Raw genomic sequence first — 17443 nt, 5'->3', positions numbered from 1 at the left:
CATCTACCAGCCCATCTATATCGTCCTGTAACCTAAGGCTTTCCTCCTCACTATTTACGATACCACCAATTCTCGTGTCATCTGCGAACTTACTGATCATACCTCCTATATTCACGTCTAAATCATTAATGTAGACTACAAACTGCAAGGGTCCCAGCACCAATCCCTGTGGTACACCACTGGTCACAGGCTTCCACTCACAAAAACAACCCTCGACCATCACCCTCTGCCTCCTGCCACTAAGCCAATTTTGGATCCAATTTGCCAAATTGCCCAGGATCCCATGGGCTCTTACCTTCTTAACCAATCTCCCATGTGAGACCTTATCAAAAGCCTTACTGAAGTCCATGTAGACTACATCAACTGCTTTACCCTCATCGACACATCTATTCACTGCCTTGAAAAATTCAATCAGGTTAGCTAGACATGAAATAAAAACAAGAAATGCGAGAACCACTCAGCAGGTCTGGCAGCATCTGTGGAAAGAGAAGCAGAGTTAACGTTTCGGGTCAGTGACCCTTCTTCGGAACTTCCGAAGAAGGGTCACTGACCCGAAACGTTAACTCTGCTTCTCTTTCCACAGATGCTGCCAGACCTGCTGAGTGGTTCCAGCATTTCTTGTTTTTATTTCAGATTTCCAGCATCCGCAATATTTTGCTTTTAGTTAGACATGATCTCCCCCGACAAAGCCATCCTCAGAGGCACAAACCTCTGAGATATTCCGCCTGTTTTAGCCATTTGTTAGTCTTGTTGACGTGTGCCATGTATGTTAGCTCACATTAAATAGATGGATGGAGTAATATTCTTGCACCATGCAAAGCACTGTGGCTCAGTTGGTAGCCCTCTCGCCTGTGGGTTCATCTCTCACTCTACAGCTTAAGCACAAAAATCAAGGTTGACTTTTGAGTGCCGTATTGTCAAAGGTACTGCCTTCTGGATGAGATGTTAAACTGAGGCCCCACCTACTTGCTCAGGTGGCTGCAAAAGATCTTATGGCACTATTCTCAAGAAGAGCAGGGGAGTTATCCCTGGCATCCTGGCTAATATTGATCCCTCAATCAACATCACAAAAACAGGTTATCTGGTCATTATCACATTGCTTTTTGTGGGCGTTGCTGTGTGCATACTAGCTGCTGTGTTTTTTGCATTACACTAGTGACTACACTTCAAAAAGTACTTCATTGGCTATAAAGCACTTTGAGACGTCTGATGGTCGTGAAAGGCCTTATACAAATGCAGGTCTTTCTTTCTTTTCAAATGGTTTAACTTATCATATTGTGATACAGTGACAGTCATAAAATCCAATGCATACTTTTTAGGTGTCAGTAACTTATTGGGGTCCTTTTAACTTTTATTGCCAGACCAAAAATCTGGAATTGGTTTTACACCTTGCCTGATTTTCTATTCCATTGACTTCAAGAAAGCCAGACGTGGTGTAACGCGAGCTGCTGATTCTCTAGCACTCTTTCTCACCTGACGATAAAAGTTAAAATTACTCATTTATGTTTGGAGCACTGATCCAATCAAATCAGCTCTTAGCAGGTCCTGAGGACTGGTTTACTCCTCTTGGTTCAATGTTACTTAATTCAAGTGATTTGATCAGTCAGTTTCTTTTGTGCTAAATTCAGACTTGGTTGTGTTGTTTATTTTTATCGCTTGGTTCAAATGATTGTCTAGTTCAATCTCAGTAGAGCTTTTTCTGAATAGATTCTTCAGTAATAATAATGGATCCCTCTAGTGGCAGATATAATGCATGGTAAATAATGCCAGAAAGCCTCCTATTGCATACAGCACTAGGACTGAATGCCCTCCCAAAATCTCTCCGTTTCTCTACCTCTCTCCTCCTCCTCAAAGGAGCTCCTTAAAACCTACCTCTTTGACCAAGCTTTTGGCCATCTGCCCTAATATCTCCTTATGTGGCTTGGTGACAAATGTTATTTGATAACACCTTTTACTATGTTAATGGTGATCTATAAAAGCAAGTTGTTGATTGTCCTACTTAGCTTCTCCTAGGTTTTCTCTTCCTTGATCTTGATGTTGGTCTTCAAGCTTGAGCCCTACCTCTGTCACTCAGTACAGAATCACTGCAGTGTTACCTCTTGTTGTTAAAGATTGAATTTAATTTATTAGTTCCTTAGACTTTCCCTTTCTTGGACCTCTCTAGAGCCAGGGGTTGGGGAAATCAACTCATCTGAAGACTGGCCAAGTCAGGCACAGATCAGCAGATTATCACAGTGCTTGAGCAGACTGCATCTGGAGGATGTGGAGATATGGGGCTGCATTTTAAGAGACTGTCGCAGAAGTAGGTGGCGGACGTAAAAAAATGTGCCCTGCCCGCACGGGAACCACGTCACAGACAGGCTGCGATTTCAAACACAGTGGCTCATTTGCATAGCCGCGGTGCCTGCCCCCTGTGATGACGTGGAGGGGGCAGGTGAGCTGTCGCTGGCAACGGCGCCCGGCGTAGTTGCCAGCGCCATTTTTAAAGGGCTTATTCACCCCTTTGCCCCTTTCCATCACCACCCCCCCGACCAATGCACAGTGATGTTACCCCGCTCACTCCCTCCTGCACAGAGAAAAACTACTCCTCCCCCCTCCCTACAGGTGTCGTGCCACATTTCCCCGAGCGGGGATTTGAAGGCACGGCATTGTCGGCCGCCCGAATGAAGATCGGTGCGGCGAGTAAGGAGGTGACGGGACCCTCATTAAATCAGGTATATAAATTAGTTTACATATTGAAATGGGGGTCCCATCGCCGAGCGGTGGGGTGGCCACCACGAGACCTCGCTGCCACTGCCAAGGTCAGCATGGGGCCTGCTGCCGTCGGGGCCGGTGGCGGGCCTCCGCTGCACCGATCTTCATTGTGCCCCCCCCCCCCACCTCGGCCAACATTCCCAATGGTGGAGGGGCTTTAAAATCCAGCCCATGGATTGGGTCAGACGGTGAAGTGAGATTGTGGATGAAAATGGAATAGTGTAGGTCAGATGGTCGGCGCAACATCGAGGGCCGAAGGGCCTGTACTGCGCTGTAATGTTCTAATTCTAATTGTAAGGGCTGGCCAGATCTGGAACCATGAGATGACAATGTGAGTAAGTCAGTTTAAATTATCGGAGGAGGAAAGGTCTCTGAATTTAATGTGCATGTACTTTGGGCACTCAACACTCCTTTTCATTATTAGCCATTTTCTTAGGCTGTAACACAAAGTAAATCTTCCTCTGTTTTGCCAAAGGTAGAAGAACTGCCTACTACATCAGTGTTAATAATTCCCCTTCCCAGATACCTGTAGGGCCTCTGTAATTGGAATTAGTGCAGTTTTGCACTTGACACTGTATTGAGAATATGCACCTCATTTGAATTGCAGCCATCAGAAATGAAAATTTTATCAATTGAACCTTGACAGTATTAGAACTCAGCATGCTAATCCATTGCACCACCTACTCTCTAAAGTAATGGCTTGTTACATTTTAATGAAAATTTATTGATGCCAGCTATTGCCCATAAAAAAAAATGCACCGTGGCGCAAAGGAATACTCTGATCTCCTAACTTTTTGGGCATACAAACAGATTCTGATCTCATTTTCCCTCTACGTATCAAGGAGCAAACTGAAACCAAGCTCATGTTTTAAGTAAATTATTACAAAGGAAACAGTCACACAGTTGTGGTTTAAAGCCAATGGACCAGGTAACAACTTACGATTGAGAAGATAAAAGGACCATTTAGGGACAATTCGATGATGTGAAAACAGTAAAAAAAAATGCAGGTTTGATTTGGAGAACTCACTAGAATTGAGTTGCTCCTATGTATCTCAGCTGGCCACAGTAATAGCACTAGTTTGAGTTATATGCAGTAAAGTAACACGGGCTAATGAGCAACAGGAGTTTTAGGACCCAACAAAAGTAATAGATGCTAATATGAGTAACCGGCACCAGTGTGAGTAATGGGCACCAGTGTGATTAATTGGTAACAGTGTAAGAAATCAGCACTAATCAACTGTTCTGCAACCATCTGGAAAGCATCTGCATGTCAGAGTTTGGCAATTTTAATTAGTTAAAATGACTGGTTTGGTGATGCAGTATATTAAAGAATTAACTTGCTGGGCCACAGAATATGTGTGGGTTTGTTGATTCCCCTACTTCGTTATCCCTCGACCACTGGAAATGATCAATTTCTATTTACCCTGTCCCATCACTTCATAATTTTAAACACCTCTATCAAATAGCCCTATAATCTGCAATGTTCTAATGCAAACTGTCCCAATTTTTCAAATTTTTCTTTGTGTTTATAGTTCATTATTCTCAATGTGTTCCTAGCAATCCAATGAATCTGTGCTGTACTATGTATATTGCTATAACATCATTCTGATAGTGTGGAGCTCACACTGTACACAGTACCCCAACTATGGTCTTACTAATGTTGTGTGTAGATTCTCATTACGTCTTGGCTTTTAAATTCTATACCTTTTGCCATAAACCCAATATTCCATTAGTTTTTTAATGGTCTTATCCATTTGAGATGTTGCTTTTAATGTCTACTGAACCTGAACCTCCAAATACCTTTGCTCTTCCACATCAACCAACCTGCCCAATTCAAAGTATAGATTTTACTATTTTTTACAAAAATGCACTGCATCACACTTACTGACATTGAATTTCATCTGCCACTTTTTTGTCCATTTCACCATCTTATCATTATCTCCTTGTATCTTAATTTAGTCCTCAGAATTATTTACTATGCTTCTTATTATAACATTGTCTACAAAATGGAACACCACTCCCTCTGGCCTATATCCAAATCATTGATGTACACAGTGGACAAAAGTGGTCCCAGAATAAAACCATGTGAGACACTATTTTCAACTTCTAGCCACTCGAAGAAAAAGCCCTTAACTCCTATTCCCCATCTCCTCAATTCTAACCAGTTTTTAATCTAATTTCCCACCTCCCTCTATTTCCAAGTCCTTATTCTTCTCCAATAATCTGCTGTCTGATATCTTGGTAAAGGCTTTCTGAAAGTCCATGTACACCACATCCACTGAATTTTTCCATCCACCATATCTGTAACCTCCCTAAAGAATTATAGAAGCTTTATCAAGCACAATTTTCCTTTCTGAAATCTGTGTTGGCTGCTTCTAATTATTTAGTCAATTCATATTTAATATTAATTATTTAGTCAATTCACATGCCAAAGACTTGCAGGTTGATAGGTAAATTGGCCATTATAAATTGCCCCTAGTATAGGTAGGTGGTAGGGAAATATAGGGACAGGTGGGGATGTGGTAGGAATATGGAATTAGTGCAGGATTAGTATAAATGGGTGGTTGATGGTCGGCACAGACTTGGTGGGCCGAAGGGCCTGTTTCAGTGCTGTATCTCTAAACTAAACTAAACTAAACTTAATTGTCTCTTTCAGAAAATGGTGATTACATTGGTCAGATATTGAGATAACTGGTTGAAATCTTGTAAGCAGAGGTTTGCTGTAAATGGGAGTGGATCTGATCTGATGCGACCTACTCACAAGTGGTTCCATAAGGCTCCATAATGGGATCATTGATGTTTATCATTCTCATAAATGTTTTAGATGAGTGCATAAATGGAATCATTTGCAGATAGCATGGAAACATGTACAGGAATGAATAATTTAGACCAAAGCTATTGCTCCCAGGCCGACGTAGAAAATTAGGGGAATGGATCCATGTATGGCAGATGTTCTTTAATGTGCAAAAATGCAGTGCCATGTATTTGGGGGTGGGGAAATTTAGGCATGTTTATATCATACCGGAATACCCATTAAAGGTCAGAGATCAAGAAAAAAAAACCTTGGAGTAATAGTTGACCACTTATTAAAAGTGCACAGTGTGAAGTTGGCTTTAGGGAAAGCAAAAATAGCTTTAAGTTGTAATGCTAATACAATTTTTATATATCCAGACTTGGAGAAATGTGTCCAGATTTGGTGCCCATTCATGATGAATGATCTGGAGAAGAAAGACTTGCATTTATATAGCACCTTTCATAACCTCAGGATGTCCCAAAACACTTTACGGACAATGAAGTACTTTTTGAAGTGTAGTTACTTTAGAAAGTATAAAGTGATAGAATCCTAGATAAATGCAACTTCTTTACTTTAGGAAAACGCAGATGTTGAGGGGCAATGACTGTGGTTTTTAGCACTTGTCTTAGTGATTTTAGTTCTGAAGATAAGTTCAAAGAGCTAGGGTTATAACAACAGAGACTGCACTTCATAAATAGCCCATTGTAAAGCCCTTTGCGATCCCTGAGGAAGAGCTTGACATAAATTCAACTTCTTTCTTCATTTACTTTAGATAAATGCAGACATTGAGGGGATACGATGTGGTTATTAAAATGATTAAGGAATTGGACTCTGTCTAATTGATAGGTTATTTTAGATGAGATAGAGGTGGTAGGACTAGTGTCACATATATAAAATTTGTAGGCAATAAATTAGGCTAGATACCAGGAAGTTTTTTTTTCCACCAAGAGTCCTCACTCTCTGGGACAAATGATCCGCACATGTGGTGCTTATAGATTTGCTATCGTCTTAAAAAGTTCCTGCATGAAGCTGACATTTCCAGTGACAGTGAATAGATTGCCAGAACATGCAGAATATGGATTTGTTACAGGCCTTTAAGAAAGTTCTGCAATAAATAGACATCGCGAGTTATAGAAGGTAGATGGGTTAGCTGTGACTAGTGATAATTCCTGAAATCTCCTAGAGATTGTTTATTTATTTTGGGGGGTCAGCGAGGAATTTCCCAGAGGTTCTTTTTCATCTAACTTAGCCTACAGTTTTTGTCTTTTCAAAAGATCACATTACTGGCAGTGTAGCTGGGGTGTTAATTGTTCATCTAGGTTGGACCAGGTCATGAAGGACAGGCGAAACAGACCCATTGTTTTGTTCCTGTCCTTTTTTGTATTTTCATTTGTAAGTCAAGACAGTGAATGTCAACAGCCTAATTGAAGACAAGAGGGTAAGTTACTACTTCACTACAACTATAAATTACCATGGCCTCCGAAGTCTTGCTTGACTTGCTTAGGGAGTCAGAGAGGAATTTCCTAGTATTTCTCTGAACTGCATATATATTCCTTTGCATTGCCTCTCCCAGGAGAGTGTGTGGATAGGGGGTGTATCAATACTGTGCAAGGTTGCAACATAACTAAATGAAGTAGGTTTGGTGGGCCTAGTGGTCTTTTCTCAACAAAGAACAAAGAAAATTACAGCACAGGAACAGGCCCTTCGGCCCTCCAAGCCTGCGCCGATCCAGATCCTCTATCTAAACATGTTGCCTATTTTCTAAGGGTCTGTATCTCTTTGCTTCCTGCCCATTCATGTATCTGTCTAGATACATCTTAAAAGACGCTATCGTGCCCGCGTCTACCACCTCCGCTGGCAACACGTTCCAGGCACCCACCACCCTCTGCGTAAAGAATTTCCATGCATATCCCCCCTAAACTTTTCCCCTCTCACTTTGAACTCGTGACCCCTCGTAATTGAATCCCCCACTCTGGGAAAAAGCTTCTTGCTATCCACCCTGTCTATACCTCGCATGATTTTGTACACCTCAATCAGGTCCCCCCTCAACCTCCGTCTTTCTAATGAAAATAATCCTAATCTGCTCAACCTCTCTTCATAGCTAGCACCCTCCATACCAGGCAACATCCTGGTGAACCTCCTCTGCACCCTCTCCAAAGCATCTACATCCTTTTGGTAATGTGGCGACCAGAACTGCACTCAGTGTTCCAAATGTGGCCGAACTAAAGTCTTATACAACTGTAACATGACCTGCCGACTCTTGTATTCAATACCCCGTCCGATGAAGGAAAGCATGCCGTATGCCTTCTTGACCACTCTATTGACCTGCGTTGCCACCTTCAGGGAACAATGGACCGGAACACCCAAATCTCTCTGCACATCAATTTTCCCCAGGACTTTTCCATTTACTGTATAGTTCATTCTTGAATTGGATCTTCCAAAATGCATCACCTCGCATTTGCCCTGATTGAACTCCATCTGCCATTTCTCTGCCCAACTCTCCAATCTATCTATATTCTGCTGTATTCTCTGACAGTCCCCTTCACTATCTGCTACTCCACCAATCTTAGTGTCGTCTGCAAACTTGCTAATCAGACCACCTATACTTTCCTCCAAATCATTTATGTATATCACAAACAACAGTGGTCCCAGCACGGATCCCTGTGGAACACCACTGGTCACACGTCTCCATTTTGAGAAACTCCCTTCCACTGCTACTCTCTGTCTCCTGTTGCCCAGCCAGTTCTTTATCCATCTAGCTAGTACACCCTGGACCCCATGCGACTTCACTTTCTCCATCAGCCTACCATGGGGAACCTTATCAAAAGCCTTACTGAAGTCCATGTATATGACATCTACAGCCCTTCCCTCATCAATCAACTTTGTCACTTCCTCAAAGAATTCTATTAAGTTGGTAAGACATGACCTTCCCTGCACAAAACCATGTTGCCTATCATTGATAAGCCCATTTTCTTCCAAATGGGAATAGATCCTATCCCTCAGTATCTTCTCCAGCAGCTTCCCTACCACTGACGTCAGGCTCACCGGTCTATAATTACCTGGATTTTCCCTGCTACCCTTCTTAAACAAGGGGACAACATTAGCAATTCTCCAGTCCTCCGGGACCTCACCCGTGTTTAAGGATGCTGCAAAGATATCTGTTAAGGCCCCAGCTATTTCCTCTCTCGCTTCCCTCAGTAACCTGGGATAGATCGCATCCGGACCTGGAGAGTTGTCCACCTTAATGCCTTTTAGAATACCCAACACTTCCTCTCTCCTTATGCCGACTTGACCTAGAGTAATCAAACATCTGTCCCTAACCTCAACATCCGTCATGTCCCTCTCCTCGGTGAATACCGATGCAAAGTACTTGTTTAGAATCTCAGCCATTTTCTCTGACTCCACGCATAACTTTCCTCCTTTGTCCTTGAGTGGGCCAATCCTTTCTCTAGTTACCCTCTTGCTCCTTATATATGAATAAAAGGCTTTGGGATTTTCCTTAACCCTGTTTGCTAAAGATATTTCATGACCCCTTTTAGCCCTCTTAATTCCTCGTTTCAGATTGGTCCTTATTTCCCGATATTCTTTCAAAGCTTCGTCTTTCTTCAGCCTCCTAGACCTTATGTATGCTTCCTTTTTCCTCTTAGCTAGTCTCACAATTTCACCTGTCATCCATGGTTCCCTAATCTTGCCATTTCTACCCCTCATTTTCACAGGAACATGTCTCTCCTGCACGCTAATCAACCTCTCTTTAAAAGCCTCCCACATATCAAATGTGGATTTACCTTCAAACAGCTGCTCCCAATCTACATTCCCCAGCTCCTGCCGAATTTTGGTATAGTTGGCCTTCCCCCAATTTAGCACTCTTCCTTTGGGACCACTCTCGTCTTTGTCCATGAGTATTCTAAAACTTACGGAATTGTGATCACTATTCCCAAAGTAGTCCCCTACTGAAACTTCAACCACCTGGCCGGGCTCATTCCCCAACACCAGGTCTAGTATGGCCCATTCCTGAGTTGGACTATTTACATACTGCTCTAGAAAACCCTCCTGGATGCTCCTTACAAATTCTGCTCCATCTAGACCTCTAACACTAAGTGAATCCCAGTCAATGTTGGGAAAATTAAAATCTCCTATCACCACCACCCTGTTGCTCCTACATCTTTCCATAATCTGTTTACATATTTGTACCTCTATCTCACGCTCGCTGTTGGGTGGCCTGTAGTACAGCCCCAACATTGTTACCGCACCCTTCCTATTTCTGAGTTCTGCCCGTATTGCCTCACAGCTCGAGCCCTCCATAGTGCCTTCCTTCAGCACAGCTGTGATATCCTCTTTGACCAGTAATGCAACTCCTCCACCTCTTTTACCTCCCTCTCTATCCCGCCTGAAGCATCGGTATCCTGGGATATTTCGTTGCCAATCATGTCCTTCCCTTAACCAAGTCTCAGTAATAGCAATAACATCATACTCCCAGGTACTAATCCAAGCCCTAAATTCATCTGCCTTACCTACTACACTTCTTGCATTAAAACAAATACACCTCAGACCACCAGTCCCTTTGCTTTCATCATCTGCTCCCTGCCTACTCTTTCCCTTAGTCACGCTGACTTCATTATCTAGTTCCTTACAGGCTTTTCTTACTACCTCCTTACTCTCCACTGACCTCATTTGGTTCCCATCCCCCTGGCACATTAGTTTAAACCCTCCCCAACAGCAAAAGCACCCCCAAGGACATTGGTTCCAGTCCGGCCCAGGTGTAGACCGTCTAATTTGTAATAGTCCCACCTCCCCCAGAACCGGTCCCAATGTCCCAAAAATCTGAACCCCTCCCTCCTGCACCATCTCTCAAGCCACGTATTCATCCTGACTATTCTTTCATTTCTACTCTGACTATCACGTGGCACTGGTAGCAATCCTGAGATTACTACCTCTGAGGTCCTACTTTTTAACTTGGCTCCTAACTCCCTAAATTCTGCTTGTAGGACCTCATCCCGCTTTTTACCTATATCATTGGTGCCTATGTGCACAACGACAACTGGCTGTTCACCCTCCCCTTTCAGAATGTTCTGCAGCCGATCTGAGACATCCCTGACCCGTGCACCTGGGAGGCAACATACCATTCGGGAGTCTCGTTTTTGACCACAGAATCGCCTATCTACTCCCCTTACAATCGAATCCCCGATGACTATAGCCCTTCCACTCTTTTTCCTGCCCTTCCGAACAGCAGAGCCAGCCACGGTGCCATGAACCTGGCTACTGCTGCCTTCCCCTGGTGAGCCATCTCCCTCAACAGTATCCAAAACGGTATACCTGTTTTGGAGGGAGATGACCGCAGGGGACACCTGCGCTGCCTTCCTGCTCTTTCTCTGCCTTTTGGTCAACCTTCTTCTCATATGTAGCTGAAAAACCACATGTTGGTCACAGCTGGCTGGGTGGGTAAATGCAGTAGCTTTTATGGTGCAGAGCCGTATAAACAAGGAAAATGCGAGGTTCAATGCTTGGTCTATGCTGAGTAACCAGATCTCAGCCAGGATAGCAGTAAGGTACTGCAAGTGGCCTAAGTGTTCCTGGGTGAAGGAAGATAAAAATCAGTCAGGGTTCCTGTTCCTTCTCCAGTACAATCTTACATGAAAACATTGGATAATGATCAGAATGGGCTCAGTTGTTGATCCAGTCTTCTTTTCCCAGACAATTAGGCTGTTGACATTCACCGTCTAGATTCTCACATGAAAATACAAAAAAAAGGACAGGAACAAAACAATGGGTCCATTTCGCCTGTTCCTTCATGACATGGTGCAACCTACATGCACAATCAATACCCCAGTTCCACCACCAGTAATGCAATCTTTTGGAAAGACCAAAACTGTAGGCTAATTTAGAAGAAAAACAACTCTGGGAAATTTATCTCTAACCCCAAAAGCAAATAAACAAACTCTAGGAGACTGCAGAAATTATTATCACTTGTTCCAGCTAACCCACCTACCTTCTATAACTCAAGATGTCTATTTATTGCAGAACTTTCTTACAGGCTTGTAGCAAATTGATACTCCGCATGTTGACAATCTATTCCAGAGGTTGATGACTCTCTAAGAAAAGAAATATTTCCTGGCATCTAATCCAACTCCGCTTTCATATTATACATTTATACTCTCTAGTTCTCACCTCCCTGTCTAGCTCAAATAACCAATGTACCTGAACAGAATCTGTCATTTTAAAGACCTCGGTTATATCCCTTCAAAGTTGTTGCTTCTCCAGTGAAAAAGCACCAGTTTCCTGGACCTTGCCGATAACTAAGAATAGGTATCATTCTGATGATGCTCCCCCATCAAGAGGATGGAAACAGAGGAAGGTTTTCTAAATGCTAACATACCAAGTCATTGTACAAGTGAGTATTGTATCTCTAATCTTTATTTAGCTAAACATCCCAACATCCTGTTTGATTTCTCTAGTCTTGTTACACCAAGCTTCAATGTTTTGTGAACTATGGCAACCAGTTTTTCTCCTGTTTTTCAGCCTTATGGGGTATGGTATACACATTCCTGGAATTACTACAGCTCAGGTGCATCATGCTGCATTTAGCCACATTGAATGGCGCCTGCCACACATTGGTCCATTCCACCAATGTATCTAAGTCATCCTGCAGTTTATGTTACCTAAAGTCTTTACTCACACTTCCCTGTGCCCTTCTCAAATCTAAGAATTGTTTTACCAATGCCTTCTCCTAAATCATTGATAAATATGGTGAAGAACAATGGTCCTGACACAGATCCCTGTGGAACTCCACTAGTAAAGAGACCTAATTTCTACCCTCTGCCTATGGAAAGCATCCAATTGGCTATAGAATTTAAAATCTGTCTATAAGTCCCACAGGACTCAACCTTACCTTCTGTATGGCACTTTATTAAAGGCTTTTTGAAAACCCAAGATACTGTTATGACCAGGTGAGAAAGGGGTGTAGGGGTTTCCTCTCAGCCTTTGCCTGGTTTAACCATAACAGGGTTTAATTTTTTTAAATACCATGTTTTAGCTCCCCCTCAGTGAATCCTTGTTCACTGTTTTCCAATTGTAAGGCAAATAAATCAATCAGACAGGTTTTCTTAGAATTAAACAAGAAAGGTGGAAGTTTATTAATCTTAAACTCTAATTCGGTTAACGACTATAAATACACATACAAGCATGCATACGCAATAAACACACACGCAGATAGAGACAGAAGTAGAAAGAATAAAGGGGAAAAGTTTGAGAGGCAGTAGCTGGGTTCTATTTACAGTCCTTTTAGTTTGATGTGGAATCTTTGGTTGTCGTTAAGTCTTGCTGTTCTGTTGGGACACAGTACACGCTTTAAAACTTGTTTCAATGTAGGAGTTTTTTCCCTCTTGAGGTTTAAGTGACTTCAATGGATCTGGAGAATAGTGAGAGAGGAATAGAGCTAGACAGGAGTGAGGCACTCTTCCAAGTTCAGTTGCAATCTGATCCAAACTGTCCTTGAGCAGTTCAAAACCAGACCTGGGCCATCAGATTAGTAATGCGACTTGCTCTTTTAACAAACTCCTGCGTTTGTGGATTCCAAAGCTCTCAGTGGGAGGGCGGGGGGTGGGGGCGTGGTTTAGTGCTGTCTCTTACACCGACAAGATGTGGATTACCATTGCCCAGACCAATCTCTGTTAATTGAATCAGTGAGCAGTCCCCATTGTCCTTTCAAGCACTGTCTCTTAGTATGCAGATGCTTTCCAGCCTCTGCTGATCTTTTTAAACGTCATCTCTTCACTCCAGCAACAGTTTCAAACTAATGTTCATGTGACGACATCAATATTCCTCATTCTTGGCAGGTGGAGTCTTCATGACAATACACAATAGCTATTGGCCAACTATCATCCCACTAACCATTCGTGAGGCAGTTTCCAAAGCTATTTTGAGATTCCCTAAAAACCTCTGCTCTTTCCAAATGATCATAAACACATTTCTAATATTTCCTTCTAGAAACTGGCCTATGTCTGAATTCAAATAAACTGCTTATAATTCCTAGGTTTTGGCTTAGTAGCCTTTATAAATATAGGAACAACCTAGGTTTCTCACAAGAAGAGTGAGGTACCTGGGTGAGGTACTGAAGGGCTCCCCTGCAACCTTGGAACCATATCTCAACAAGAGTCAGTGTCTTCAGAAGAGACAATAAAAGGGATATAAATTTAGAAAGAAAGCAAAGAAAATAAATGAATGGCATCCTTCATTAAAAAAATGTTAACGGTTTTGTGATGATCACTGGTACAAGAAATTCAACAATTTTGCTGATTGTCACAACTTTCACTTTATTGAGTCCTGATGGCTTTGGTGACTCTTTATGCGTTTTCAAAAAAATCTCCTAAAACCAGTTAAAATCTGGATTAATCTACACTTACCTAATTTGTGTGCTTTGCCCTGTTCTATGCAATAATCTGATACTGCCTGTCTTCTTTGATTTTTATTGATTTGCCCCTAGTTTAAGTTTCTGATTGTCTGTGCTATTGTGTTTGCTGCATGGCCAAAAAATCTTTAGTCCAGGAAGGAAAGTATCAACAGCCCAGTCCTAATAATCAAATTGGCACCATCAAGTGAAGTCCCCAGAAGCCAACATTTTCACTTAAAAAATTCTCTACACATAAAAATGTGTCATTCACAGTTTGGCGAAATCTTTGACTGAAGAACAATTAGCTGTAGAATAAATAGTAAAACAACCATTCCGGTTTGAAAATACATATAATTTCATACATGAAAATTACAGAACATGTAGCCATAGTCATGTATGTAAAACAAAATAGACTGAAAACCACAAAGCCTGAGAACAGTTGAAATAAAATCCCTGAAGCTTTCAAGAAAATCTTTGATTCTTGTTAGGATAAAGCCAGAAAGGAAAGCAGAAAGAAACTATGCTAGATGGGGTATGGTTGCATACAGCTCCGAGTGATGAAAGAGAAGGCATGCACTCAGAGCAAGGTAACATGCAGTGAGATTGGGATAAGCAACATTTTCATGTTTAGATAACATAGTCAAGGATTCTGGCCCCTGGTATGCAGCCCCACCTGAAAACCTAGCTTGCATTCTAGCTCTCTATAGGGTAAAATTAGAGTCAATGCTGTTATCAAATGAATGATTACTGGACTTGCATTGAATACTTTTCCCCTGCTTTTGATCCAAGTGCATGGCGCGGCTGTTGGCTTTGGCAACATTATGGAACATGCACCATAACGTTAAAATTTTGACAAGCTTCTCGGGGAGCATATTGTATAATTTGCCTTGATTACTCCAAGCATCTGAATGGTTGTTTATTGATAGCTCTGGATCGTCAATGTGTATCATTGCATCTGTTCTCTGCAGTTGTGAGAAAGATCTGCAGAGAACTATCAGCCATGGTTGTACCACAAGGCTCATATCTCTGATCAACGCCTGCCTTCTTCTTTTCCTGTGTAATACCTGATTGCCTCAGAATGCAAACATGATGGAGTTAATTTTAACATGCTCTGTTTGGCACAAATGGGGTGGATGCGGGCCAAAAATGGCATCGAGTCATTTCCTGGTTCAGTTATGCTTATGCTCCGGCTGGCATCGTCTTGGGTAGGGTATTGAGCTGGATGGCTGTAGCGCTTGCCTGATTCAGGTGGAAGGCCACTTGTAATATGCAAATTGGGGTCTTATATAGAACATAGAACATAGAACAGTACAGCACAGTACAGGCCCTTCGGCCCACGATGTTGTGCCGATCCTTTAACCTACTCTAAGATCAAACTAACTACCTACCCTTATATAGAACCTGATTGCAATTTTGAGGTACAAATGTACCCACACACTCCACCCATTTTTACTAGGTGTTAAGCGACCCAACCTTAAAGGGACGACTCAGAAAATGACCCAAGTGATGTTTAGTTTTTTACAATGCTCCCTCCTGTACACAAAATACTCCATCCTGCCTCCGCCCCTTCCAAGGCCCAGAAGCCAATGATTTCCCACGGGCCCAAAATGGATGAACTGACGTGAGACAGACACTTGGCTCCCATGGTTTTCCGGCAGCATGCAAATGAGGTCTAAGCCTCAAAATGGCCAACTCCTCAAAATGGCCTGCCTCTCATGTTGGCAACAACTCATCCTGCTGTTTATCCAAGAGACTTTAAAATCAGTTTCTATATACTTTTTGTAAACTGTGTATAGACATGCATGATTTTGTGGTGGAAGTGACATACAGTAGGCAAAATAATGAAACAATTCTCCCTCCTTCTGTTTACTGCCTCTGCTTCTGCGCCAGTCCCTGAGGTAAGTTGCTTCATGAGAGCTGGGTCTTCCATGCAGTCCACACTTACAGGTTGCTTTGTTCTGCTGGCATGTTGGACGATAGCCAAATGATCTGTTACATCCATCTGTTGAGGCTGACAGAATCCTAGGGCCAGTGCTGCAGTGATACTTCCAAATATTGCCAATGCATCATTACAATAACTCCAGCTCTGTCCATGAACACAAAGCTCACTCACCATTTATATATCCCCCAGCAAGAAACTACAGTATTTTCTTGTTATTATGTCCCTAATGAGGGCTTACCAGACCTTAACAAGCAGTTTTCAAAACAGGAAGAAAAATCCATTCTTTCTTTTTACCCAGTTTTATGCTCCTTTTATTATACTCCTCTATGTTTGCTATATTTTACATCTGATGGAACGTATACCACCATGGATGTTGTTATTGGAAAACATCAGCTTGAGACCAGGATGGCATGGGGACATCAGATGCAAGTTATAGATGGCTATATTTTAATGTCAACAAATTACCAGCCGGCAGGTGAGCTTTCTGCTAATATTAGAGGTTCAAAATACGATTTAAAAAGCTCGGTTTGCTATGGTTACAATTAAAGAAAGAAAACTTACATTTATACAGCACCTTTCATGACCTCAAGACATACCAAATTGCTTCACAGGCAATTAAATACTTTGTGAAGTGTAGTAGCTTGTAATGTAAGAAATGTGGCAGCTAATTTGCACACAAGGTCCTACAAATAGCAATGCATTGATGATCAGATCGTCTATTTTAGTGATGCTGGTTGTGGGATAAATATTGGCCAAAACACCAGAGAGAATTCCCCTACTCTTCTTCAAATAGTGCCATGGGATCTCCTACATCTACCTGAGAGGTCAGGCAAGGTTTTAGTTTAACATCTCATCTGTAAGGCAGCACCTCCAACTGTGCAGCACACCCTCAGTATTGCATAGGAGTATCAGCTGGAGCTTGGGCTCTGGGGTGGGACTTAAACCAACAACTTCTGGGTCAGAGGCAAGAATGCTATCACTGAGCCACAGTTGCACATCTAAAGAGATATAAGAATATTTTGTTGAAGTGGAATCATAAAACTTATTTAAGTTCAATTCAAGTGACTTCAGCTTGCGTAATAACACTATACAGTTTGCATGGATGTGAAGCTGAGGCACGTTGCACTACAAGACATTGGGATGAATTTTACCAGCCCCTTGACATCATGGGTTGTGGCAGGGGGGGGCCCATAAAATACTTGTTGGACAGGCACATCACGACCCACGATGCCGAGAAGGCCACAATGGCGAGAAGGCCCCGCCACATATTACCGGCGGCAATGAGCCCTCAGTGCGGCTCCCCCACCCCCGCCACTCATTTAAATATTACAATTAGTTAAATAAACATGCAGATGAACCTACCTGGTCCTGGCGGCCGTCCCACGCCAATATGACCTGTGCCGGCTGCAACCCGCGCGCCTTTGGAACTCCGTTGGGAGTTCCGAGGCGAGACACTGGTGGGGAGGGGGGGGGGCAGACTGAAATTATCAGGGCGGGGTGGGGGTGGGATAGCAGGAATAACACATCTCATTGGCTGTGGGGATGGTGGGAAGGGGTTGAAGGGCAA

This window comes from Heterodontus francisci, chromosome 33, assembly GCF_036365525.1.
Source record: "Heterodontus francisci isolate sHetFra1 chromosome 33, sHetFra1.hap1, whole genome shotgun sequence".
Lineage (NCBI taxonomy): Eukaryota > Metazoa > Chordata > Chondrichthyes > Heterodontiformes > Heterodontidae > Heterodontus > Heterodontus francisci.
The sequence above is the reverse complement of the archived record's forward strand: the minus strand, read 5'-3'. Positions refer to the sequence as shown.